At 31.1% G+C, this 26,981-nt stretch overlaps 1 protein-coding gene and 1 long non-coding RNA gene across 21 annotated transcripts in view; both read left to right on the top strand.

Moving 5' to 3' along the window:
* Nucleotides 1-26,981, top strand: part of LOC107992684 (collagen alpha chain CG42342) — a 194,021-nt gene that overhangs the window by 11,618 nt on the left and 155,422 nt on the right. The window lies entirely within an intron of this gene.
* LOC108003682 (uncharacterized) lies at nt 10,123-15,445 on the top strand. Its single transcript, XR_003699000.2, has 2 exons — nt 10,123-10,568; nt 15,020-15,445. It is a non-coding gene; the product is annotated as an uncharacterized LOC108003682 (long non-coding RNA).

Here is a 26,981-nt window from a genome sequence, read left to right as displayed (position 1 = left end):
CGATATTTCTGAAAAGGAGGATTTTATCGATTTTAATCTTACTTCTTTTTGAATCTTGATTTCGTTTTACGTTATATTCAAAATTTCAAAGATTTCCAATTTCGAAATCGTTTGATTCGAGGTAAAATAAAATAATAATAAACGAAACGATGTTATTTCGTCCTATAATTTACAGAAATTTGAACATTGATTTCCAGAATTTTGACGGATGGCTCCCCTCCTCGATTTCTGATTTTGGAACTGTCGATATCGTACGATGTTGAGATATGGATTATAATTGATGGATAGGTTAATAGAGTTGGACATATTGGATTTTGTTTCTTGACACTTTTATTTATCTGCATACATTTGTTTCCTCGATATACATTTTTTATCCTTCTTCGTTTCAAGTCGAAGCAGAGATTGAACAATAATAATAATATTTATTTATCGTAATTAGTTCTAATATTTCTAATTCCCTTAAAAAGAAGAGGGAAAATGAGGAAGAAATTGTGGAAGAAGGAAAACTCGTGATATCGTTGCTTAACTGTTGGATAGATGGTTTTGATTTAAGACAGGGTGAATTAGTATTTGTGTAAGAGCGTTCGTTTCTCCCTGTCCCGGGAAATTGATGGGTGTTGTAAAGTTTTTATCGAGGAAACGCCTTCTCCTCCTCCTTCAAAATCGATGTAAAGATCCGCTTGTCTTCCCTAATTCGAGGCCATTCGTTCGCTTCTTCCTTTATTTATTTTTTTCTTAACCGATCTCCGGAATTCTAATTCCCCAGTACAAACGCAGGGATTATGAATTCCTCTCGAATCAGGATTCCGTATCATCATCAGATGGAAATCCCTTCGAAGATATTTAATGCATCTAATTTTCTTATGCGTTGCGCAAGAAATGGTTGAATAACGCAGTGAGAATAATATTGCCTTGGAGAATAACATCGAATTACGTAAAATTTGTATTATCCAAGCAATGTATCCAAGATGTGGAGGATCCAATCCGAGAGAGAAAGAAGTTATAATTTTATATTTAAGTTTAATTAAAACCAATCCAATATTGAAATGGAAAGAATATCGATAAAAGTTGAATATTAATATTAATTTGTAAATGTGCAATTTTTAAAATGATCTTCGTGCTAACGCGATTCTTAATCCTTGGTCATATTTGTTCTTGGAAGAATACGAAAATGAAGGGGATTTTGTGTTATTTTATTTCGACTCGAGAAAAGAATTTCATTCTTAAAGTTATTGTTTAAAAATTTACGAATAATATTACACGCGAGCGATTGATTTCCTATGGCATTAATTTTATATTAATGAATCTATCTAGTGATTCATTTTTGTTCTCTCATTTTTGAATTTATTTCACAATTTATTGCTCGTTGTGAAGTTTAAAAATAATTGTTAAAAAAATGTTCATTTTGATTCCGTTCTAAATTCCGCGATTAATTAGCAGGAAAATTTATTTGTGACGTTTATGATAATTCTCTTTTATACATTTTTTTTACACATGCATAATACGTTGTACGTTGTTCCAATTTAACAGTAAAATTATAAACTTTTTTTTTTTTTGTTATATTGCTTTTCGTAGAATATGGTATTAATGAAGTTTTTAATTAAAGCCACTTTATGACATATATTTCTGTAGCTAAAACAGCGAATAAATATTGAGATATTTTAAAAAAAAAACGAACAACACGTGTTTCGAGTGTTTCTTTTTTTTTTTTTTTTTAAAAAAAAGGTTTACGCAAAATATTCTCGTTTTTAACAAAACTTTCAACAACGATGAAACAAGCAAAAATTAATTTCTCTATGATCGTAAATTATTCTTTCGAATGTTTTTTCGAAATATCAAAGTTATAAACACGTTCAAAATTAATCTCTAAAATTATAATTTCAATCATAATCATAATTGAAGAGTTAGAAATGTAATAAATTATAGCTATTTAAAGAACTGAGAACAGCTCGCCAGTAATACGAATGGCTGTGGTGTATTTTAAAACGTCAGAAAGAAAATTTGTCGTTATATTTTATATACGAGAGAATTTTATATGAAATATTTTAGCAATATTTTAGGTAAATTAGTTTTTATTGGATTGCATGTTACAAAATATTGCTACAAAATTTTTTTCGTTATTTATTGTTTTTATTATTACTTTTTTCAAAGAATAAAAACGATTAAAAGGGATAAAATGAAATAAATTATCATGAAGGTGATATAAGATATGAAAGATATTTGAGAAAATTCAACAAATATTTGAAATTGCTTGATTTGCAGATACCATTAGTACCTCTAATATCTAGGGATCCCTAGGTGCAAAAAGTACCAGACTTTATATTTCAGTTCTCTTAAATACATTTCTTCTAAACTTTAAAAATTGATCTGCTGTTATTTCAAATACAGGAAAATGTTCATGTTCTACATTAAAATTCTTAACCATCTATATTTATGTAACTATTATATTACGGATAATTTTAATATCGAAAGAATATTGATGAAATAGTTTTGAAATACTACGTAATGCTTCAATCCCTTCGTCTCGTTGAATTGTCACGTTTAAAAAAAAAATCATTTACAAAATGGGGCAAAGTTCAAGCAAGAAAAAACGAACGATCAAAGAATAATTCCCCCTCTCGATGCGTCCACTTGTGCACTTGTGCCGAATGCATCTAATCTGCATTCTAACACAGTTTGGAAAACACGCTTTTCCAAACTTTTAAGTTCGCTCTTGTGAATAGTGACGGTATGGGCGGAAAAGAAAAAAAAGTACGCGAAAAATAGAAAATGGTGGGACAAATTGAATGTTGCATTTTTACACTGACGATGTTGCCTTCAAAAGTTCTCGAAAGAAGGTGCGATTTACGATTGGCGCACGTGCGTCAAACTCTGCAGCTGGCTGGAAGTTTATGCTGAAGGACCTCTCTCTCTCCTATGCTGCAAACTGCAGCCAGCCATGTACAAAAGAACGGCCGCCCTTGTTTCTTACGACTTCTCGAATTCCTTTCTCATCGATGTTATTCACGCTCCACGAATTTACCCGATTCCTGACGTCTCCCTTGTTTAGATGAGAGATTAACCCCTCCATAGTTGGAATAGCTCTATCCGAGAACAAAAAAATTATGGACGGATTAAAATTTCTCTTTTCCTTCGATTCTGAATTAATTCCAATTGATCATTAGATACAATGATATGAATTGTGTCTTAAAAAATACTAGTAATCCCTAGGTTAATATCTAGGTATCCCTAGTAATACACACGTTGCGACGTATATGTTACAAATTATAAATTCTACGATAAATTCACCAATAAATAATCAAAAATAAAAGAGCGATATGATACATAGTTTCCACGAATAAAAGTATTTATTGTTTACATTCTTCGTTTTATTTGAAACACGCGCGTATTTTTCTTATTGCGCCTTTAAATCCTTCCCTTTAAATCAACTCTTCGCACCTCGTTGAACGAAATTGCGGATCGAGTCGAAAAGTTGGATGTACAATTGTCACGCGGTATCGTGGAAAATTAGATTATAAATCTTATCGAGTGTAGCGGCCAATTCCTCTCTCTTCCCTGAATACACCCGATAATAGAACAATAGATTCTATTACCGTCCTAATATCGACAACTCGGGTCGATCAATGGGGCGGAGGGGTTTAGTTAACTCGGGTGTTATTCGAGACGACTTCCACTCCAAGTGTTCGCAGGGTTAAGAGCTAAGTAGACGAGAAGCTTTGTAGCCGCTCGGTTAGTTTGAGGTTGACCGCTGCAAACGTGTACATTTAGCGTGTGCTTTCGTTTGAAGGAATTTCCACGAATGTGTTTTACGTACCTGCTCCGCTCGAGAAAGAGATAGGAAGCGGCAATGTTGAAAGAAAATGATGGAAGTAGTTTAGAAAGTGGAGATAATTATCCATAAATCTCGTCCAAGTGGAAAAGAGAATATGTTTTTATGAGATTTAACTTTTGATGAGATTTTTTAAAATTTTTTAATTTTTTCATTGCGTGCTTCATTGTTTTAATAATGTTACGTAATATTGTCGTTACAATTGCGCGCGTATATAAATAAATAATCGTATCTAAAGCGCGTTTAAGAAGCAATTGTTATCACCGATAGGATTTGAGAGAGTTAATAAATGGCAGTTGGATTTTAATAATTCGTTCCTCCTGCCGAAGGATAAAAGAAAAGAAGGTGAAAAAAAAAAAATAACGAACGAAGCACGAGTTGAGGGTAAAAATTGGAAGCAATGAAAGGAAAGTAAACGAAAGAAGATTACAGAATCGAGAAGTTAGGATGCAAGGATACGAAAGGAGAAATTGTGTAAAAGGAGAGGATATAGGAATATAAGTTCAAATTGGAGAAATAAAAACGAGAATGAAAACGAGAAAGAAAATAGAATGAACGAAGTGGAAGTACTTAGAAGATAACGAAAAAGAAAGTAGTCGATGATTGGATAAAACTAGAGATATCCAATGTCTAGGTATCCCTAGTAATACACATCGCTTTATTGAAACTAGGAGAGAAGTTGTATAAGAAAAGAAAGCAAAGAAAAGTGTATAGATTGGAAAATCGGAGGAACAAAATCGGTGGAAAGAGAAAAGAAACTAGATGATTAAATAAAGTTCCCAATCTAGGTATCCCTAGATAATGTAACCAGCAGAAAGATATATAAATCGGGAATGGAAAGATGAAAACAAAGATAAAGCAAACTTAAAACGATAAACAGAGGAAAAAAAAATAACAAAATTACCTAGATATAACGAGAATCGTTGATTCGAAGAAAGAAGTTACGCAAGAAAACAAGGGAACGGAATAATAGCGAACGAATTTAAAATTACGCAATGTAAAATGGAGGGAAAGAAAAATTACAAGTTAGAATGGAACAGGAATAAGAATAAAAAAGGAGGAGGATCACGAAAAACTGAAGAAAAAAGAAAGATTCTACCCCAGGTAGAATCACCAGTAGTCGAGGGTAGAAACCGGAAGTAATGAGGAAATAGAGGAAAAGTGAACGAGGGAAGGGGAGAAAAAGAAAGAGTTATGCGAAGAGTAAAAGGATTTTCGAAGGGGAAATTTTTTTTCACTTACGTAGTATATAGCGTATACGTACACGTATTCACAGTATACAGAGAAAGAGAGGGTAGAAGGAAAGATGAAGCTGTCGATGCGGTAGCGGCGGAAATGTTTGGCTCGGAAGTGGTTGAATTTGCATGAATCGCAGCCGGTCGTTACGTTTCAATGCTTACCCAGTTGCCTTCCGCTCGCTTAAATGTCGTTTAATTAATCGAAACGGCTTATTCGTGCGCACTTTCGACGACCAATCCGCGGTATTTTCTTCGCTCATTGGATTCGCGAATTATAGATACGGTTCGTTTCCTCTCTCCTTGAAATAATCTCCATTTCAAAACGATTATGATGAATTATGCAAGTATCACGTAACCTATTGATATGTAAACACGAATATCTTTCAAAAATTCTACAACAAAGAATTTCCTTCTTTTTCATCCTCTCCAAAAAATGAATAGTTCAAAAAAATCCCTCTTCCTACATTTTATTTACATCACTTAAAATTATTCCAAAAAAAAGAGGGGGAAAAAATAATCAACCAAAGATAAACGCGCGCGCGAAAATAATACTCGAAATATTCGCGCGGCATAAATTTTTTCGCGAGCGTTAATGAACCTCGCGTCGTGAAGTGGCCGCTCGAACAAGCGTATTTCATCGTTTGCGATACGGCATTGCTCCGTTTTAAATTACCCTTAATACCAGCAATTTCTTCCTACATACGTAACGCTCGGGATTAATTACATTCGAGGGACAGTATATCAAAACGAATTAAAAGGTCTCTCTCTCTTCCTCGTTTCGATCAATCGGCAGAATCATCGTATGTTAACGAAAATGCGATCGAGTGGCCTGCTTTTTTCTTTTCCTTTTGCAAAACTTCCAGCTCGAATCTCGTGTCTACTTTCGTGGAACAGGGAGAGAGAGGAAAAAGATAATAAGAGAAGAGAGAGACGATACAAAGGGAGAAGGAACGAAAGAAACGACAAAATTACAAATTTACACAGAGCGAGCTCGGTGCATAATTAGAGCTGAATCGTTGGCAAAATTCGAACTGTGTCGAACGAAGGGAATAGTGGGAGAGAAGGAGAGAGAGAGGGAGCCTATTCCCCTGATTCTGATTGGATTCGAATGCATTTGGGTATATCGGTGTGGGCTTTGGTATACCCACGTCGTAATGTACCGGCCACGTGTACCGAAATTGTCGAATGAATCACGTTTCCGGCGGACAAGTACTCGCCGATTCCCCCGATAACGAATTTGAGACCAGTGCAAACTAATCCGGATCCAAGATCAACGGTCCCGGACCGGTTCGAGATGCTTTGCTGCCGACTCTTCCCACGCTGCGCTCGATCGAAAGAGGGTTCGAGTTAACGGGAGTTAAATTATGGACAAATTTATTTCTTCTTTTTAGTTTGTATTGCCGGTTTTTGTCGCTTCTTACAGAAATGAAAGTATAGAGTTAAAAGGAAAATACGCGATGGTATGGTATAAAAGTAGAGACGTGCAAATATTGAAAGATCTCGAAAATATAATGTATAATTAGTCCATCAATGGTTGTGGGTCAAAAGGAAAAAAAGTAATTATTGATAAGTTATAAGTTAAAGTTAAATAAAATTTGAATCCTTCTCAAATAAATTTACGGAGTATTTCTCAATTTGTACAATTTTCTCCAGTCAACTATACGTTGTTCGAATCACTGTGAGTCGAGGAATATTTATGAAAATATGGTATTGGAGAATTTTATCGATTTTTATCCCACTTTTTTGTTTATTTATTACGCTATTATTTTGCTTTATCGCGTTATTTTACGCGGCTGCTAGAACAGAGTTGTTGGTTTTAAAAAAGGATTCAAGAGGAATTGATAGAACGAGATTTATTATTTATTTCTTTAATGATCGGGTGCGAATGGTTTAATATTGGCGTAAATTTCAAGTGGTGTTTTACGAGGATAATAAATCCGTTAATGTGAAAATGAAGAGCAGCATCGAAGGCAGCATTCCCTTTATTTTTATTCTTTTTGAAATACATTATTCTTCAAATATTTCAATTTCTTGATCGTGGAAAATTTTTTAATCGTTTTTTAATTTTTAACTATCCTTTTCTTTCAAAAACGGATAAAATTCCAGAAAAAATCGAACGAATTAAACGTAATCGTATTAAACAGATATCGTAAATTTTTCGTTAAATTAATTTTCGAAATGAAAATTATTATTATTACACATTATTCACGTTTGATAAACGTGATTTATATATATATATCTTTATATCGGTGGCAAATATCATGTTCCGTTAATGTGAAAATGAAGAGCAGCATCGAAGGCAGCATTTCCTTTATTTTTATTCTTTTTGAAATACATTATTCTTCAAATATTTCAATTTCTAGCTCTTTTGAAGAAAAATAGTTCTTTTTCTACCAATATCGTTGATCGTAGAAAATTTTTTAATCGTTTTTTAATTTTTAACTCTCCTTTCAGGACTTAATTTATTTCTCACGTTTCAGAAATAGATAAAATTCCAGACGCGAAAAAATCGAACGAATTAAACGTAATCGTATTAAACGGATATCGTAAATTTTTCGTTAAATTAATTTTCGAAATAAAAATTATTATTATTGCACATTATTCATGTTTGATAACGTTCCATGTTTGATAACGTAATTTATATATATATATATCTTTATTCTTTTTGAAATACATTATTCCTCAAATATTTCAATTTCTTGATCGTAGAAAATTTTTCAATCGTTTTTTAATTCTTAACTCTCCTTTTCTTCAAAAATTTTTTCTTTCAAAAATAGATAAAATTTCAGAAAAAATCGAACGAATTAAACGTAATCGTAAATTTTTCGTTAAATTAATTTTCGATATAAAAATTACTATTATTACATATTATTCACGTTTGATAATGTGATTTATATATATACATTATTCTTCAAATATTTCAATTTCTTGATCGTAGAAAATTTTTCAATCGTTTTTTAATTCTTAACTCTCCTTTTCTTCAAAAATTTTTTCTTTCAAAAATAGATAAAATTCCAGACGCGAAAAAATCGAACGAATTAAACGTAATCGTATTAAACGGATATCGTAAATTTTTCGTTAAATTAATTTTCGAAATAAAAATTATTATTATTGCACATTATTCATGTTTGATAACGTTCCATGTTTGATAACGTAATTTATATATATATATATCTTTATTCTTTTTGAAATACATTATTCCTCAAATATTTCAATTTCTTGATCGTAGAAAATTTTTCAATCGTTTTTTAATTCTTAACTCTCCTTTTCTTCACGTTTCTTTCAAAAATAGATAAAATTCCAGACGCGAAAAAATCGAACGAATTAAACGTAATCGTAAATTTTTCGTTAAATTAATTTTCGATATAAAAATTACTATTATTACATATTATTCACGTTTGATAATGTGATTTATATATATACATTATTCTTCAAATATTTCAATTTCTTGATCGTAGAAAATTTTTCAATCGTTTTTAATTTTTAACTCTCCTTTTCTTCACGTTTCTTTCAAAAATAGATAAAATTCCAGACGCGAAAAAATCGAACGAATTAAACGTAATCGTATTAAACGGATATCGTAAATTTTTCGTTAAATTAATTTTCGAAATAAAAATTATTATTATTGCACATTATTCATGTTTGATAACGTTCCATGTTTGATAACGTAATTTATATATATATATATATATATATATATATATCTTTATTCTTTTTGAAAATTAATCGTTTTTAATTTTTAACTCTCCTTTCTTTCAGAAATAGATAAAATTCCAGAAAAAATTGAACGAATTAAACGTAATCGTATATCGTAAATTTTTCGTTAAATTAATTTTCGAAATAAAAATTATTATTATTGCACATTATTCACGTTTGATAACATTCCACCGTAATAATTTATATATATATATATATATATATACACATTATTCTTCAAATATTTCAATTTCTTGATCGTAGAAAATTTTTCAATCGTTTTTTAATTTTTAATTCTCCTCTTCTTCACGTTTCTTTCAAAAATAGATAAAATTCCAGACGCGAAAAAATCGAACGAATTAAACGTAATCGTATTAAACGGATATCGTAAATTTTTCGTTAAATTAATTTTCGAAATAAAAATTATTATTATTGCACATTATTCATGTTTGATAACGTTCCATGTTTGATAACGTAATTTATATATATATATATCTTTATTCTTTTTGAAATACATTATTCCTCAAATATTTCAATTTCTTGATCGTAGAAAATTTTTCAATCGTTTTTTAATTCTTAACTCTCCTTTTCTTTCAAAAATAGATAAAATTTCAGAAAAAATCGAACGAATTAAACGTAATCGTATATCGTAAATTTTTCGTTAAATTAATTTTCGATATAAAAATTACTATTATTACATATTATTCACGTTTGATAACGTTCCACCGTAATAATTTATATATATATATATATATATATATATATACATTATTCTTCAAATATTTCAATTTCTTGATCGTAGAAAATTTTTCAATCGTTTTTTAATTTTTAATTCTCCTCTTCTTCACGTTTCTTTCAAAAATAGATAAAATTCCAGAAAAAATCGAACGAATTAAACGTAATCGTATATCGTAAATTTTTCGTTAAATTAATTTTCGAAATAAAAATTATTATTATTGCACATTATTCACGTTTGATAACATTCCACCGTAATAATTTATATATATATCTTTATTTTTTGAAATACATTGTTCTTCAAATATTTCAATTTCTTAATCGTAGAAAATTTTTTAATTATTGTTTAATTTTTAACTCTCCTTTTCTTTCAAAAATAGATAAAATTCCAGAAAAAATTGAACGAATTAAACGTAATCGTATATCGTAAATTTTTCGTTAAATTAATTTTCGAAATAAAAATTATTATTATTGCACATTATTCACGTTTGATAACATTCCACCGTAATAATTTATATATATATATATATATATCTTTATATCGGTGGCAAATGTCAAGTTCGGCCAATATCATAATGTACAAACAATGGGATGATAATGTCCTAGATAAGGTTATACGCGCCGCGCATGTCTCTCATTCATGCATCTGTCGCTCCGGCGGCCAAACACGTTTCACTCGCTCGTCGTAAATCCCGTCATGCGGTATTATCGCGCATAAATTCTCCTATCGTGGACATTTACGATACTTCTCCAATTACTTGAGCCGAGATCAACTTGTGCCGCCTAATAAACACTTTCTTACTTATTAAGAGAGCGCTTGCGACCATCGAAAATGGGCCCTCTTTTGTGAAAAGAAGATTTTCTTCCTTTTTGAAAATACAGCGATTCCGTTGTTCTATATATATATATGTTGAGCACGAATGAAAAATGTGAGTGAACTTGACATTTGCCACGGATATTCCAAGTGGAAGATAAATTATTATTGGTTGTGAAATTGGCGTAAAAAGATAACACGGTGGATTTCCAATTATAATGATTTTAATTATAATGGAAGAATGATTTAATAAACGGTAAAGTGTTTTTTGTAATTTTGCAAAATCTTTTCTTCTTCTTTCCTTTTTTACATGCAATTCGAGTTTGCGTTTATATATCTCAATTTGTTGTTTTTAATAAAAGAGGAATTTTTGAATCGTTAAATAGAATTCTAAAATTATTCGAAAATTTGTCGATCGAAAATTTCACGTTTTATGATTTAATATCTCACCGATATTTGCAGTCGATACAAATATTTTGCACACCGCGGAATCTCTCCGACCTTCTGCGTGCAGTACACCACAAATTACGGCTCATGATGTGTATACGCTTCGACGGAGCTTTCCAAAGACGTTTGAAATGCCAAGGCGTGTCAAGAGAGAGTCATTCCTCTAATAATTCTCAAAAGAGACTTACTTCGTTACACAATATTCACCTTAACACCGAGCCAAGCGTTATTAAAATAGCCCACGACTCGAAAATTTTCTTCTCTCCTTGTTTTTCTTTAAGGTATCCGTGATATTCTCGAAGTATTCTTTTCGGCAAAATATATATTCCACGAGTGGAAATTAATTTTCGAATTCTTCCATTTGAAGGATAATTTTTTGACAGCAAAATTGATCGCCGTTGAGGGAAAATTTGAGGGGAAAAAAAGTTATTTCACAACACAATGCCCACTCGTGATGAGAAACACCCTCGATAGCAACTCTCGAGTGTTTCACTCTCTCAAACGGATTCACACCCTTGGCCCCTTTGATTAACCATTGTTTCCAAACAATTCCCCAACAAAAATGAATAAATTACGCCGGTCTCGCGGATTAATATTTTGAAATTAGGTTGATTAGGTTGGGTGAATTATCCCTGTTTAAATAACGTTACGAAAACAGGTTCGTTGCAAAATGTAAGATGAAGTAAGGGAAGGCTTTGATTTCTTTTTCGACCCTTCTTTAAACATTCCTCCAATAATTGGATTAATCTTTCTTTTGAAAATAATATCTCTTTGTTATCGTTTAATATCTTTGAGAGATTCGTCTATTATTATTGTTATTATTATTAAAGAGAAGATAATAAATGTCTCGATAACCTCCAACATTCGATAAAACGTGAAGGCGTGATAAATTTGTTTAAACAACGCGGGGGGGAAAAATAACGTAGAAAGATATTTAAAATATGGATACGTACTTTTCGAATGATTAGTTGCAAGTAGTAATTTTTAAACGTAACAAAACACTGTTTAGATGAGGATAAGAGTTTCGTAAGGATTGCAACTTTATTTTTTAAGTTTTTTTTTGGAATCAAGAAAGGCATAAAATAAATGTCAAAACACGCTTCCTCTTCATAATCCATCTCGTAATTTTATTTTGCTTTATAATATATATATTTTCATACTTGATCGTTTATCTGAATTGAAGAAAATTCTATTTTTTTGCTTATTTTTAAGTAATTATTCTTGTTTCGGAAAAAGTTTCTAATTTTTAATTTTTTTTTTCTTGTTGTTTCGTATTTGATGTTAAGATATTCTTGATAAAATAGATCTATACTTCAAAGTGGACTGGGCATTAAGAGTCAATTTTTGAAAAATTTTCAGAATTTTAAAATTTCCACTTTTCTGAAATTAAAAATAAAGATTTCTAGCCTTCAAAAATATCTTATTCTATATTCTTTTAATCAATCTTATATTACAGTGTAAATTTTAGAATCGTTTTTCCTTTTCACGTTGAACACTTCTTCTAATCTTCTTCTTAATTCCAAATTAACGTAAAAATATCGATAATAATTATTCGTACATTTTCGACGAATTTTCGAATCATTTTTCAAACTAACTCAATTAAAAATTATCAAAGCTCTCTCGACAAGCGATCTAAAATAAAATTGCCAATCACCTACAACGAGGCTTTACATTTTTGCGAATTTTCAAAGAAAAGTTGTTCTTAAAGAGGCCAATTGGAACGCGTTATATATCTTTTTAAAAAATTCCCATCGAATTTCAATTTCAATTTCGATTGCATAAATCAGTTCCTCGTTTTCGTTTTCGTCATCCCTTTGTCAACTTTTTGTCAACAATTAATAAAATTCGAAATATGTTTATTAACTTTCGAAAGATGAACAGAATTGGACCGATCGTTTCGATTGATTTTATTTAACAAAATGGCGGATCTTATTTTTTTTTGTTTTTTGACGAAATTAATATTTTATCGAGATTAAAATGTAATTACATCTTTGTTTATTTCTACATCATATTTTATTTTCAATCATATTATCATTATTTTCAATTATCATTTATATGTAAAATAGATATTTAAATATTTAGATAGTTCCAATGTGATAAATAAAAGAATATTTTACTTTTTAAATCAGAGAATCAAATAATTGGATTAGTGTATCAGAATAAAAGTTTGGATATATTTTAATCACATGTATCTTTGTTCATTTCTACATCACTTTAATCACAATCGTTTGTGATTAAAGTGATAAAATATAATATTTAAATAGTTCTAATGTGAAGGATAAATAAAAGTATCTTTGTTTATTTCTACATCATATTTTAGTTTCAATCACCTGTTATTTATATGTAAAATAGATATTTAAATACATTGGATAGTTCCAATGTGAAGGATAAGTGGAAGAATCTTTTACAAATCAGAGAATCAAGTAAGTTTGGATTACTATATCAGTATAAAAGTTTGGATATTTCAATCACATGTATCTTTGTTCATTTAATCACAATCGTTTGTATAAAATATAACACTTAAATAGTTCTAATATGAAGGATAAATAAAAATATCTTTTAAAAATTAGATTACTGTATCAGAGTAAAAATTTGGATATTTTAATCACATGCATCTTTGTTCATTTCTACATCAATCACTTTGATCACAATCGTTTGTATGTAAAATATGTAACACTTGGATAGTTTCAGTGTGAAGTGGAAGAATCTCTTAAAAATTAGATTAAAATAAATAAAATATGATACTTTTAGTTCCAATACGAAGGATAATTGAAAGTACCTTTTAAAAATCAGATTGCCATTATCAGAAAGTTATAAAAGTTTGGATATTTTCGAATATAACTTCAACCGATCTCATCCCTTTCGCATTCTCCCAACAAAATTCTCTTCGAACATCTCCTACAATTTCTCTTCAAATCTTACGAGCTGTTCCACAACAAGCTGGATAGATCAAAATCCAACCCACCCAATTATAACAATTCCACTCTGTATACCCCGTTCGCAACTTTCCCTTATTTTTTCCCTCGATCCCAATCGATGCCGATATTCAAACCGAAATAACGATTCTTACTCGACTTGGAACACACCCCGCACCTCCTCTTGACCCCGTTTCCGTTTCCCTTTAGCCAGCTTCTAGCCGAGACATCCGTTCGTATGTCTGGCGAAACCGATCCTCGAGGCATAACAGTTTCTCCTCAGACAGATAGCGCGCGAGGATGCACACACACCCCCCTCCCCCTCCCCCATGCACACAGTGACGAGCCGTGACGCGTAATGGACCGTTCAAATCCGTCCACGTCGTCGATCTTCAATAACGAGAGATCGTTTCTATGGTTACACGCCGATCAATTGCCATTCGACTTGACTGTTACTCGCCCGTCCATGCCCCCTCCTGTTATCGAACCCGAGGAGCATCGTGCCCTGTGTCGTATACGTGTCACGGCGTGGTGGCGCCTTCCAGTTCGGCATTCCAACACGGTATTTCCGTCCACGGGTATAAATATGTGCCACGAGTCTCTCCTCCACGAGGAGGAGGGGGGGAGGAAGCTCGTATATAGATAAACGAACAGACCGTGTATCCAGCCGTGGAAGGTTGATGGATGGAACGAGGTAATAATTTCACTTGGCGGTGTTTTCGAACGAGAGGCTGTGAAAATACGAAAGTTGGGGCGATGACGGGTGTAACGAACACGGTGATGATCGTGGGGAAAAGTGTGAGAAGCTCGGTTTCGGAGCTAGTGGCGGGTAATGTCTCTCCAGTGATGGATACTTTTTTTTTAATTCGAGCGTTGGTAATTTTCCAATGTAACGAATATTTCAACGATCAAACGATCGTGAGAATAAGTTAGGTTTTATTAAAAAAAATTAATTAACAGTAACGATGATAAATAAAATCTTATTGTTATTTGTTAAAATAAAAATCCATTAACTCGTGAATTTATTAATATCGTCGGCTAGGAGGAAATATATAAAAGATACGATTTACCTTTAATCAAACGTGAAACAATATTTGTTCAAATGTATTCCCTCACCGATTCATGTACCGATAAAAATAACACAAAGCTGGAAGTATATTTTCTTGTATCCTACCGTGAAGACAAGGATCCGATATATCAGTGGTTCCCAACCTGTTGATCCTCTATCCATAAGACGGTTACTTAAGAAAGATTGGAAATTTGTTCTTTCGCTATGCTTTAGGATTCTTTTAATTTATAATAAATAACAGATCAATTATTTCTTTCTTTCTTTTTTTGTTCACAGGTAAGCAATAAAAAGAAAACGAATATGGATTATGGATAACCAACAATCTATCGTTGGAAGAGTCATCAAAGGTTTTTAATATTTATATTAATATTCTTTCTCCCAAAATTTTAATTTTGTTGACAATTTAATATTAATTTGTAAATAAAACTGCATCGATTATAAAATGCTTGGAAAAATGAAAATTTAATCCAACCTCTTTGGCAAATTGAAGACTTGGTTAATTGAATTGAATGAAGAAAATGTTAATATTAGAAGTGGAAAGTCGTTTGAATATTGCCTAAGGGAATAACAATTCTAAAATAAGCTTAGAAAACAGTATTTTAATGAGCTAAGCTAATCCAACTCTAACTTAATTTAATTTTCTCCATAAATTTTTGATATTAAGCAAATTGAAAGGAGAAAATATATTGGAACATATTTTAATTACATGAGAATTATAATTAAGCCCAAATCTAAAACCTAACCTCTATTACATATACATTAGACCGAAAGGATAAAATATCAATATTAAAAGTGGCAAATCACTTGAACATCATAACTACAAAAAAAGAAAAAGAAGAAAACAATTATTCTTTCTAATCCTAAACCTAACCTAACTTAATCTTTTCCACAAATTCACGATATTAAGCGTTCAGATCGAAGGAAGAAAATATTAATTTTGCTAAATAATTCGATCGTTCACCTGAACCACTATTCTATTCGAGTCTTCTCGAGTCCTATAATGTCTTGAACGAAGGGATGTAGCCATTTAGGAATGCCGCAATTGCCCCCACGTATGCCTGCACGGGCACACAATATCGAATATATAGCGGCCAAAGGAAACTCGTTTTGCCGGCTTCTCTCTCTCTCTCTTTCTTCCTCTTTCTCTCTTTCTCTCAATGCTGATTGCCGAATATCATGGAACAAAGCGATATTATTAAAGGCTCGTTCAAAAGGCTCGCTCACTCTGTTAATTCTAATGAAATTTCTACGCCTCGATAATATCGGTAGGTTTACCTTCACTTTGCATAAATGCTCTCAGCCGCGATTTTATTTCCTCGCGGCACGAAATATTTTTACAAAAGGTAGGCTCACTTCCCTTCCTGTTGCGATCTAACAACGTTAAATCTATTAAATCGAAATTTAGTGTCAAATTTTTTCAGAAATTATTATTATTTGATATTAATCTTCGTTTTCAGAATTATTTAAAAATTAGCGGAATAGGTTAGATTCGACTTTAGATAGATTAATTATGATTATTGCGATACAAGAGAGAAGAATTTGCTGTTAAAATTTCGTATAAGTAAATGGAGAAAATAGAAGATCCGGTTTTGAAAAGTTTTATTTCGTTTCCATTTCTTTTTCATACTCATCGTGCATCCACTCGATGATTATTGTTAAAGCGAAAATTAACGACGTAATGATCGGGAATCGCTTCTTTTTTCTTTCCTTCCTCCTTTACAGCGCATGATATGTAAAAATCGTTTTTCCAATTAATGTTTACGGGAAAAACAACGGATGGAACTTTCTCTTTCGCAAAGTTAATTTGTCTTTGGTTAATTTACGCGAATAAACGTCGATAAAGAAGGAAGTAAAAGCTACGCATCGACGGAGGGAGAGGGGATAGGGAAGTTATTCTATCGCGATAGACACGTAGGCGAAGAAATGTTCAGATAGTTGTATTGAATTACGATTGTTCGATTTTTTTCTTTCTTTCTTCTTCTTTTTTTTTTTTTTAAATATAATAGCTCGTATAATACACGATCGGATATATTTCACTTTAAAGTATACAGGACGCATATAAATTTTAGCTTTATTTGTTCATCGTGGGTTACAATTATCGATTGAGTTTTTTCAATCGATTGGTATCTCGTTATACGTATGAATTCAACAACGATATTTTAAATGCATTTTAATCTCATTAACTGTTGCGCACAATTTTAGGGCTGTATATGCAAATTGGTTTTTTTTATACAATATGTAATTCTTAAAATGGAGTTGAATGGAGTAATATTCGTTGAATACGAAATAAATATAAAACACGTGTAAATAATTCGTCTAATGTTATTTTTCTTTTTTAATTTCTTACGTTTAATTGACTAAATAATTTTTTAAAATTATAAAATAGATTTCTTCGTTTCTTCTTTCTTTCTTTAGAGAAGAGATTAAAAATCGTGATTTAACGAGTTGGTTAAAATTAATTTAGTTTAAAAATATCGATTGAGGAATAATTAATTGAAAAATTGAATCGAAGCTTCAATTTGATTTGAGATATTAATGTGCATTTTATATGTTTATTAATATGCATCTCGCGATAAGCTATTTTACGGTATCGATAAATAAATTCGATTCATTTAAAAATCTCGTTTCGAATTCAGTCGAAAATAATCGAATCCGTTCACAGTAACTCCAATTCCAAATTTACCTTTGATATAAATATCCAATCTCGTTTAACATGAACGTCAGTTAGATGATAAAAGCGCGATCGATACCCGGATCAAATCCATCCATTTTTCGAAATTTCTCCGAAATCGATGTAAACAAAATTCGTATAATTTTCATTCAAAGCCAAGAGTTATTTATATATAATCCGACAAACAGGTACTAAAATGCTCAAAATTCTTGTCAATCGATGGTAAAATTATAAAAATATACGATAAAAATATTCAGAATTGCAACAATAAAATTTGCCGAATAAAAATATACCTACGTTCGAATGTTTCCGAAATAAATTTTAATAATTTCAATAACACTTCGAAACTCTCGACAGATTTATCTTCTCAAAAAGACGCATTGAAAAAAAAAATTGCTCTCGCCAATTATAGTTTAAACGTTACACAAATTTCCGTCAAACACTTTCACTTTGAACTTTCTCCGCGGATCCCAAATCAAATTTCCTCGTTTAATTACCTTCGAACAAATTTCGAACATTCCATTCTCCTATTAATTCAAACGATTGATCCGCCACGAAAAATCTCTACCTCTGAAAGCAAACCGAATTCCAAACCTACACGCAACATAAATATTCCAACTCGATATTCGATACGTCGGTAAAGGCAATAGGGAAAACTTGGTATCGACGTATCCCCGATTTTTCTCCCCGAAAATATAAGCTCGGGAAAATGGATCTTCTGTTTCTAAAATACGTCAAAAAGGATGATATTATCCGATGCTTCTCGACGAAATATCGGGAAAAATACGTAAAACCACGTTTAACCACGCGAGGTGTGAAACGCATATTTGCTAGATTTATAACTCGCACTCTCCTCCGCGATGATTTATGCGGGGAGGGATTTAATGTATCGTAAACAATAAGGGAATCGCGGATGTATTTATTATCAACTTGGTGGCGACGATACGTCGAGAAAAGAAGGGGGGAGAGAGAGAGAGACGGATCCTTTCCATCGCGCGTGGAAAACGCGTTTTCACGCCGGTGGTGGATGAGCTTAACTTGATTAATTACGTCGCGAAACGGGCAGCCTCGATAGTTTCGTGGGACAAAACTATCTCTCGAGTGTACGAGGTTCAGCTCGCTTCACGTGGATGTCCAAACTCCACTCCCTCCGTGATAGTAGTTCTTTTTAAAGACATTTTCGAATTTTCCCTTTTTTCGAAATGTAATAATATATATGTAATTTTTTAATTACTATTTAAGTAAATGAAAACTGGACTTTAGATTCTTGTTTGTTTCGTTATTAAGGAAAATATTTTTTTTAAAGATTGGATATATATATATATAATTTTTTAATTATTATTTAAGTAAATGAAAACTGGACTTCAGATTCTTGTTTGTTTCGTTATTATGGAAAATATTTAAATTTTTAAAGATTGGATATTTTTTCGAAATATAATAATATATATATAATTTTTTAATTACTATTTAAGTAAATGAAAACTGGACTTTAGATTCTTGTTTGTTTCGTTATTAAGGAAAATATTTTTTTTAAAGATTGGATATATATATATATATATATAATTTTTTAATTATTATTTAAGTAAATGAAAACTAGACTTCAGATTCCTGTTTGTTTCGATATTAAGGAAAATATTCTTTTTAAAGATTGGATATATATATATATATATATATATATATATATATATATATATAATTTTTAATTATTATTTAAGTAAATGAAAACTGGACTTCAGATTCTTGTTTGTTTCGTTATTATGGAAAATATTTAAATTTTTAAAGATTGGATATTTTCAAGCGTTTTTTTCGAAATATAATAATATATATATAATTTTTTAATTACTATTTAAGTAAATGAAAACTGGACTGATTTCAGATTCTTGTTTGTTTCGTTATTATGGAATATATTCTTTTTAAAGATTGGATATATACATATAATTTTTTAATTATTATTTAAGTAAATGAAAACTGGACTTTAGATTCTTGTTTGTTTCGATATTAAGGAAAATATTCTTTTTAAAGATTGGACATTTTCAAGCGTTTTTTTCGAAATGTAATAATATATATAACTTTTTAATTGCTATTTAAATAAACCGGACTGGTTTCAGATTCTTGTTTGTTATGAAAAATATTGGAAAACAGCAGTTTTGGAAGAATTAATTTAAAATAATCGTTGATATAACAGGAAATTAATCGACAATGCAAATAGGAAATAATTAAAAGAAAGAAGATCAGTTTCACGTTATTCGAGTCTTCGAGTTAGATCGGTCAGTTTCTGGCCAACCCTCCCTCAGAAAAAAAACTTCCATCCCCGAAAGTCGTTCGACTATGAAACCAGGTCCCGCAAATGAACCGTGTGTACAAATCGACGATTTCTTTGTTTTTGCATTTCGGTGCATCAATACGGACAATCGAATTTCTTCCTAGCGGAAGCGGAAAAATGGTGGGAAAAATCGATGGGGCCGTTGGGCGACGAATTGCAGAGATCGATCGACTATCCCTTTGTGGATTTGGAAACCTCGCGCTTTATGAGATTACACACAGGTTTCTTGTGAAAAGAAACGCGTATTTGTGAGAAACGATCGATGTCAAAGAACGAGAGATATTTTTTTTTTTTTTGAATAAATCGTGCAGGAGGAGAAAGGATCATTTTGAGGAGGATCTATAAAAATTTTCTTCTGAAATTCACAAGAAAAAGAAAATACGATTCACTTTAAAAAAAATGGATATTTTCTTTTTATTGAGAATTCCATTCAGAGGAAAAAAGGATGAAATTTCTATCACGGTATGGATATGTTTGTTGATAAATTTCTGTTATGAACATATAAATGGTAAGAAACATTTATATCGATTACAATTGTTACGTTTGCTTGGTATACAATTAAACAATAATTATTTGAATTTTACAGACTCTGTTATTTTTTAAATATTAAAAATGAATATAGAGATAGAGTTTAAAACGAGTAATTTTAATCATTCTCGTCTTCAAAAAGTAACCAACGATCCCTCTTTTCCCTAGAAAGAATTTGACATTTTTCTTTTTTTCTTTAAAAATATGTAACCAATTATATATCGATCAACGCTGCTTTTCGAAATTACACGAGATTAGTCAAGCTTTTCGAGACGTTGGTAAAAAATAAATTGGAGGCTGGCTTTGGTTTCAAAGATTTCCCCCTCCAAGGAAACCGAATTCCTCCTTTGATCGAAAAATGATTTTGAGAATCGTCACGATTGTATTATTTATAAATCCTTGTAATACAAATTTATCTCTTTATTTCAATATTCAGTTATATTTATTTACAGGATGTTAATATTGTATTTCGCAGTAGTTCTATTCGAGTTTCAAATTCTATCTTACATAATACAATAAATAATTGCCAAAAAGTTTCTCCTTCTTTTTCACACACGGTAAATATTTCATCCTGAATTCATCTCTTCAAAAATGAAAAATTCCCACGCAATTTCCTGCGAAAAGCATCAAGATATAAAGCTACTAAAATGTTTCTCATAATCTCTGGATGATTAAAAGATAAAAAAAATCAGGACCCTAAAGCAAGAAAATTTTTAACAAACCTTAACGACCCTGCGAAAAGCGTGCATAATTCCAAAAAAGAATCGCACGAGATCCATCGAAAGAGAGAAACGAGGAGAAGAAGAAGAAGAAAACTCGCGAAAGGATTATCCATTAGAAGGGAAAAAAGGAGGAGAAAATTCCTTCGTTCTTCGACGACAGCGACGCCCCTGTTTTCAAACTCGTCGCTCATTTCCTTTCCACGAAGATATATATATATATATATACACACGTATATACATAAAGGGATGGGGCCCCGTTTCCAACAACCGTCTCCTCGACAAAACCATTAACCGTTGTCTCTCGATTTAATACGTTTAGCTAACAACGAAATCGAATGAACGGCGGAGTATAAAGAGGAGGAGGAAAAAAAGAGGGGGAGGAGGGGGGGCGAAAAACGAGGAAACTCTGCCTTCGATTACACGCAAGAATAAATAGCGAATAAAGGGAGGGAAGTAACGACGTGTGAACCAGAAGAGGTCGAAAGGCATCGCTGGTGCGCAGCCTTTCCAACAGCCTGTCGATTCGCATCTGCACACAGGCAAACCTCATTTTCCACGTACTCGCGTACCCTATCCCGCCCCTTTGCTATACTTCCATTTGCGCTTAAAGCGGCGTCCAATTATCGCGAATCTTTACGAGAGATTCTTTCGTTGTTGTAAATCCTCGTGTTTTTTTATTGGGTTAAGCTCGTTTCTCCGTTTTCGCCAATTCTTATCGAATCATTTAATCCGTCTTTCTGTTGTAATAGAAGAGATCGAAAAGAAGAGAAGCAGAGGAAATTATTGATATTGTAGCAATAGTAGATATAGGTGGTTTTAATTTATTTTTTATTAAACAGTAGAGAAAATGATCGGTATTAGCAAAATATTGATTTAAAGGAGTCGTGTTCTTTTCGTTTGTAGAAAGAGTAATTGTAAATGTAAGTTATAAGTTGATTAATTGTTATGAAAAGGAGTGAAGAAATAATAAAATTTAGGCAAAATTAAATGTAAAATATTTACAAACGTGGAACTATAATCTAATGGATATCTCAAAATTATTGTTTATACGAAGATTAAATATATAATCGTGAAAATTGTTGTAAATCTTCCACTTTTCTATTCACCTTTCAACATTTTTTACGTGGGAAAAGAAGATTTGCATTTATCGATACATTAGTTTTATAAAAATTACTTTTATAGAAAAAAAATAGTACTTGAAATCGGTTATTTAGAAAGTTTGATATTGTTTGATACAAAAATTCATTATGGAATAATTTTTAAAATTCTTTCGAAATTTTATCGAAAAGTGTAATTTCTCTTTAGCTTAATTTTATAAAAATTACTTTATGGGGTAGTTTTTAAAATTCTTTCGAAATTTTATCGAAAAGGAAAGTGTAATTTCTCTTTAATTTAATTTTATAAAAATTACTTTTGTAGAAAAAAAAATAGTACTTGCAATCGGTTATTTGAAAAGCATTGAAATTGTTTGATACGAAAATTCATTGTGGGGTAGTTTTTAAAATTCTTTCGAAATTTTATCGAAAAGGAAAGTGTAATTTCTCTTTTTTATAATTTTATAAAAATTACTTTTATAGAAAAAAAAAAAATAGTACTTGGAAAGATTATTTGAAAAACATTGATATTGATACGAAAATTCGTTGCGAGATAGTTTTTAAAATTTTAAATTTTAAAATTCTTTCGAAATTTTATCGAAAAGTGTAATTTCTCTTTAGCTTAATTTTATAAAAATTACTTTTATAGAAAAAGAAAGTAGCATTTGGAATCGATTATTTGAAAAGCGTTGATATTGTTTGATACGAAAATTCGTTGTGGGGTAGTTTTTAAAATTCTTTCGAAATTTTATCGAAAAGTGTAATTTCTCTTTTTTATAATTTTATAAAAATTACTTTTGTAGAAAAAAAAAAAAATAGTACTTGGAAAGATTATTTGAAAAACATTGATATTGATACGAAAATTCGTTGCGAGATAGTTTTTAAAATTTTAAATTTTAAAATTCTTTCGAAATTCTATCGAAAAGTGTAATTTTTCCTTAGCTTAATTTTATAAAAAATTATTTTTATAGAAAAAGAAAGTAGCATTTGAAATCGATTATTTGAAAAGCGTTGATATTGTTTGATACGAAAATTCGTTATGGCGTAGTTTTTAAAATTCTTTCGAAATTTTATCGAAAAGGAAAGTGTAATTTCTCTTTTTTATAATTTTATAAAAATTACTTTTATAGAAAAAAAATAGTACTTGAAATCGGTTATTTAGAAAGTTTGATATTGTTTGATACAAAAATTCATTATGGAATAATTTTTAAAATTCTTTCGAAATTTTATCGAAAAGTGTAATTTCTCTTTAGCTTAATTTTATAAAAATTACTTTTATAGAAAAAAAAAGTAGCATTTGGAATCGATTATTTGAAAAGCGTTGATATTGTTTGATACGAAAAATCGTTATGGCGTAGTTTTTAAAATTCTTTCGAAAAAAAAAAGCTATAATCGTCCAACGAAATAATAATAATAATAATAATGTGTCTCCAGTTTCGAAAAGTGGACGAGTACTCGTCGAAAAATTTTAACATAATATAAAAACTCGAAACGATTGTTAGTCGGCAAAATGAAACCAGCAATGAGCACGACAAATGATCTCCACTTCTCTCCTCGACATTTTCTCCCGGCGATTCGAGGTCTGTTACGGATGGTCGAATCGAAGAGGCATGTAAACGGGAGAGATGAAAAACCGGGGAGGAAAATGGTCTGCATAAACGATCTGGACGAGGAGGGGGTGGGGGCCGGGCGAAAATTAGAAGGGAAGAAGGGGGAAGGGGAAAATAGAAAAGGCAGAGTTTGTGCCACGTGTATACGAGGCATCGATCCCTCGACGACACGCCCCCACGTTATTCCATCTTTAACGAGCTCTCATTATCGCTAGATTATCGTACAAGAGGATTTGACGTCGTAATGGGCAGCAATGAATCCATTGACAACGTGGACGAACTAATGACGCTCGTCATTCAACGGCAATCGTCGTCGCCGACATTGAGGTGCCGCCTCGCCGCTTGTCTTCGTATCTTACCGATCGCGCTCTCAGCCTCTTTCTCCGCTTTTCACATCCGAGGCCAGTGCCTCTCATGCCTTCTCTCTCTCTCTCTCTCTCTCTCTCTCTCTCTCTCTGCCTTTTCTTTTTAATCGTGGAGATTTTAAAATTCTTTCGAAATTTTTTTTTATCGAAAAGGAAAGTGTAATTTTTTAGCTTAGTTTTTAAATTAAATTAAAAATTACTTTTATTGGGAAAAAAATAGTATTTGGAATCGGTTATTTGGAATGCTTGATATCGTTTGATATAAAAATTTGTTATGGTGGAGTTTTTAAAATTCTTTCAAAATTTTATCGAAAAGAAAAGTGTAATTTTTTTAACTTAATTTTATAAAAATTACTTTTATAGAAAAAAAAAATATTTGGAATTGATTATTTGAAAAGTTTGATATTGTTTGATACGAAAATTTGTTATGGGAGAATTTTTAAAATTCTTTTGAAATTTTTTTTTATCAAAAGGCAAAAATGTAATTTTAGCTTAGTTTTATAAAAATTATTTTTATAGAAAAAAAATATTTGAAAAGTTTGATATTGTTTGATATAAACATTTGTTATTGTTGAAGAAAATTAAAATAGATTGATCGGTAGATTGTTGAACGAAACGAAATCTTTCCTTCGTTTTGTTTTGCAGAAGTTGTATAATATAATTTTCTCCTCTCGATTTCCCCTAAAAGTTAAGTTAGAAATGAACTGCAACGAAATGTATACGTATTTGTGACTTGGGATATGATTTTGTTGTTAATCGGTGAAATCTGTTATTGAAATTTGTTATTTATTATATTTTATTATATTTTTTATTATATTTGTTATTTCTATTCTGTACGCAAGAATTTCTATAAAATTAGATATCGAGAAAACGAATAATAAAAATTTAAAAAAATTACATCCAAGAAAAGAAAAATACAAATACGAAAGTTGAATAATGCTACGAATATGAATGATCACGATCATTCTAAAATCTCCTCAAGAATTATTATCTATTTATAAAAAAAGGACAAATTAATTGTTTCTTCCAACTCGGTTTTTACCAGTAAAGGATTAATTTGAAATTCAGACATATTTTCGACGGAGCCAGGTTGAGAAACACTGTTCCAGATTTTTTCCTCGCGCGGATTGTCTTCGTCTCGCTCTATTTTTGTCCGCTTTTTCCCCTCCCCCTTCCTCTTCTCTTTTTCTTTATTCAATTTTTGTTCTTTACCTCGCACGTGCTTAATTTTCTCTTCCTTTTTCCGATCCCTTTAGTAATTCACTTTTTGTTACGTTCACACGTTTCGTTTCTTTTATCGTTACGCGTGCTTCCTTTCGCTATTGCTTTTATCCTCTACGGTGTTTGTTCCACCGTTTATTTATTTTTTTTTCTTTTCTATGGATTCGAACAGATTTCCTTTTCTTTTTTTCTTTCTTTCTTTTTTTTTTGCACTTACTTTCGAAAATTTTTTCCCGTGTTTCGCGCGCGTCTAAAAATCTGTGAGAAGGAAAGTTTATTTTTTCATTTCCTTCTCATTTTTATCTCGTTACGAAGGAGAACTTTTCGAAATTAATTTTTCTTATTTCTTGTATTTTTACTGCGATTGAATTTTGTATTCGAAAGATCGATTATTTGAACATTGGTATAAATATGAACGTGAAAAAAAATTTTGTAATAAACCTGCAGAATTATATCGTCATCGAAAAATCGTACATCAAAAACGGTACATCATTTCTCTCTAAAAGGGAGGGGATAAAACAGGAAAATAGATACTTCTCAACGTCGAAGTTAAATGGTCTCAATTCATTTCAATTTCAACTCGTGTAATTTAAACGTTTCTATCGATCGATGCACTTTTTGATTTCCCATGAAAAAAGAAAAAAGGGAGGGGAGGGGACGTTAAAGAGATGCCTATACAAAAATAACGAGATTTAAAAATATTCGAGCGAAAAGAAGAATTTAAATAACGCGAAATTAAAAAACGATTCGAAAGTGAATAAATATTAATAAACGAAAGTATTTTGTTCTTTTATAGATGACATGGAAAATTATTCAGATCAATTCGAGGCTGTAGTTCAATTATCAACACGGATTACCCTTTGTTTTATACGCCATGATGATTAACCGGCTCATGGTTATCACTGGCTGACTCGCGTCACGTGCACGCTCGAAACGAGGTGAAGATTGCAAAAGAATTCGGGGAAAAGAATGATAAGGATTATATGTCATTCCCTTTAAAGTGATTAAACATTTAGATGTGTGTAATCGAATATAAAAGATCCCCCGTTATTCGAACCATTTGTTATATACAAAGATTTTTATCACTTACTTCTCATCCACCATCGTTACGCCACTGTTACGTGTTTAAACATTTCATTCCCATCCCAATACTGGTCCAAATGTTTCTTTATTCCAATTAATTATCTATTCTTCCATTCTCTTTTCATCAACAACAAATATTTAATTATCCCAATCAATCCATTTCATATTTTACCTTTACGAATGTTCTATATATGTTTGAATATTTTATTCTTCGAATTCGTCATTTTATTTAGATAATCCACTATTGAAATATTTAAATAAAATAGTTTTCATTATACAGCTGTCTCGTTTTATCTAATTCAACTTTAAGTTGTTTATAAGTAACTTAATAAATAAGCTTTCTCGCATTAACTTTTCCAACTATTTTCATTTTTAGAATCGACTTTCCAAAGATATTCCACGAATATATTAATAGGAGACTGAAACAGAGACAGGAAGTATGGTGCGACGGAGATGGAGTCGTCTCATTCTTCTTCGTAAACTTCAACCGCTCGCTAACTTGACATAAATAAGCATTGTCCAACATTTTCCTATTTGTTTCGAAATCGATCCTTCATAGGTGTCTCGACGAATATCGATAGAAAATTACAAAATAAAGAACAGTCTAAGTTCATTCCAGTC

The sequence above is a fragment of the Apis cerana genome, linkage group LG12 (assembly GCF_029169275.1).
Source record: "Apis cerana isolate GH-2021 linkage group LG12, AcerK_1.0, whole genome shotgun sequence".
NCBI classification, from domain to species: domain Eukaryota; kingdom Metazoa; phylum Arthropoda; class Insecta; order Hymenoptera; family Apidae; genus Apis; species Apis cerana.
Note: the sequence above shows the minus strand (reverse complement) of the source record. Positions and strands in the feature narration are given on the sequence as shown.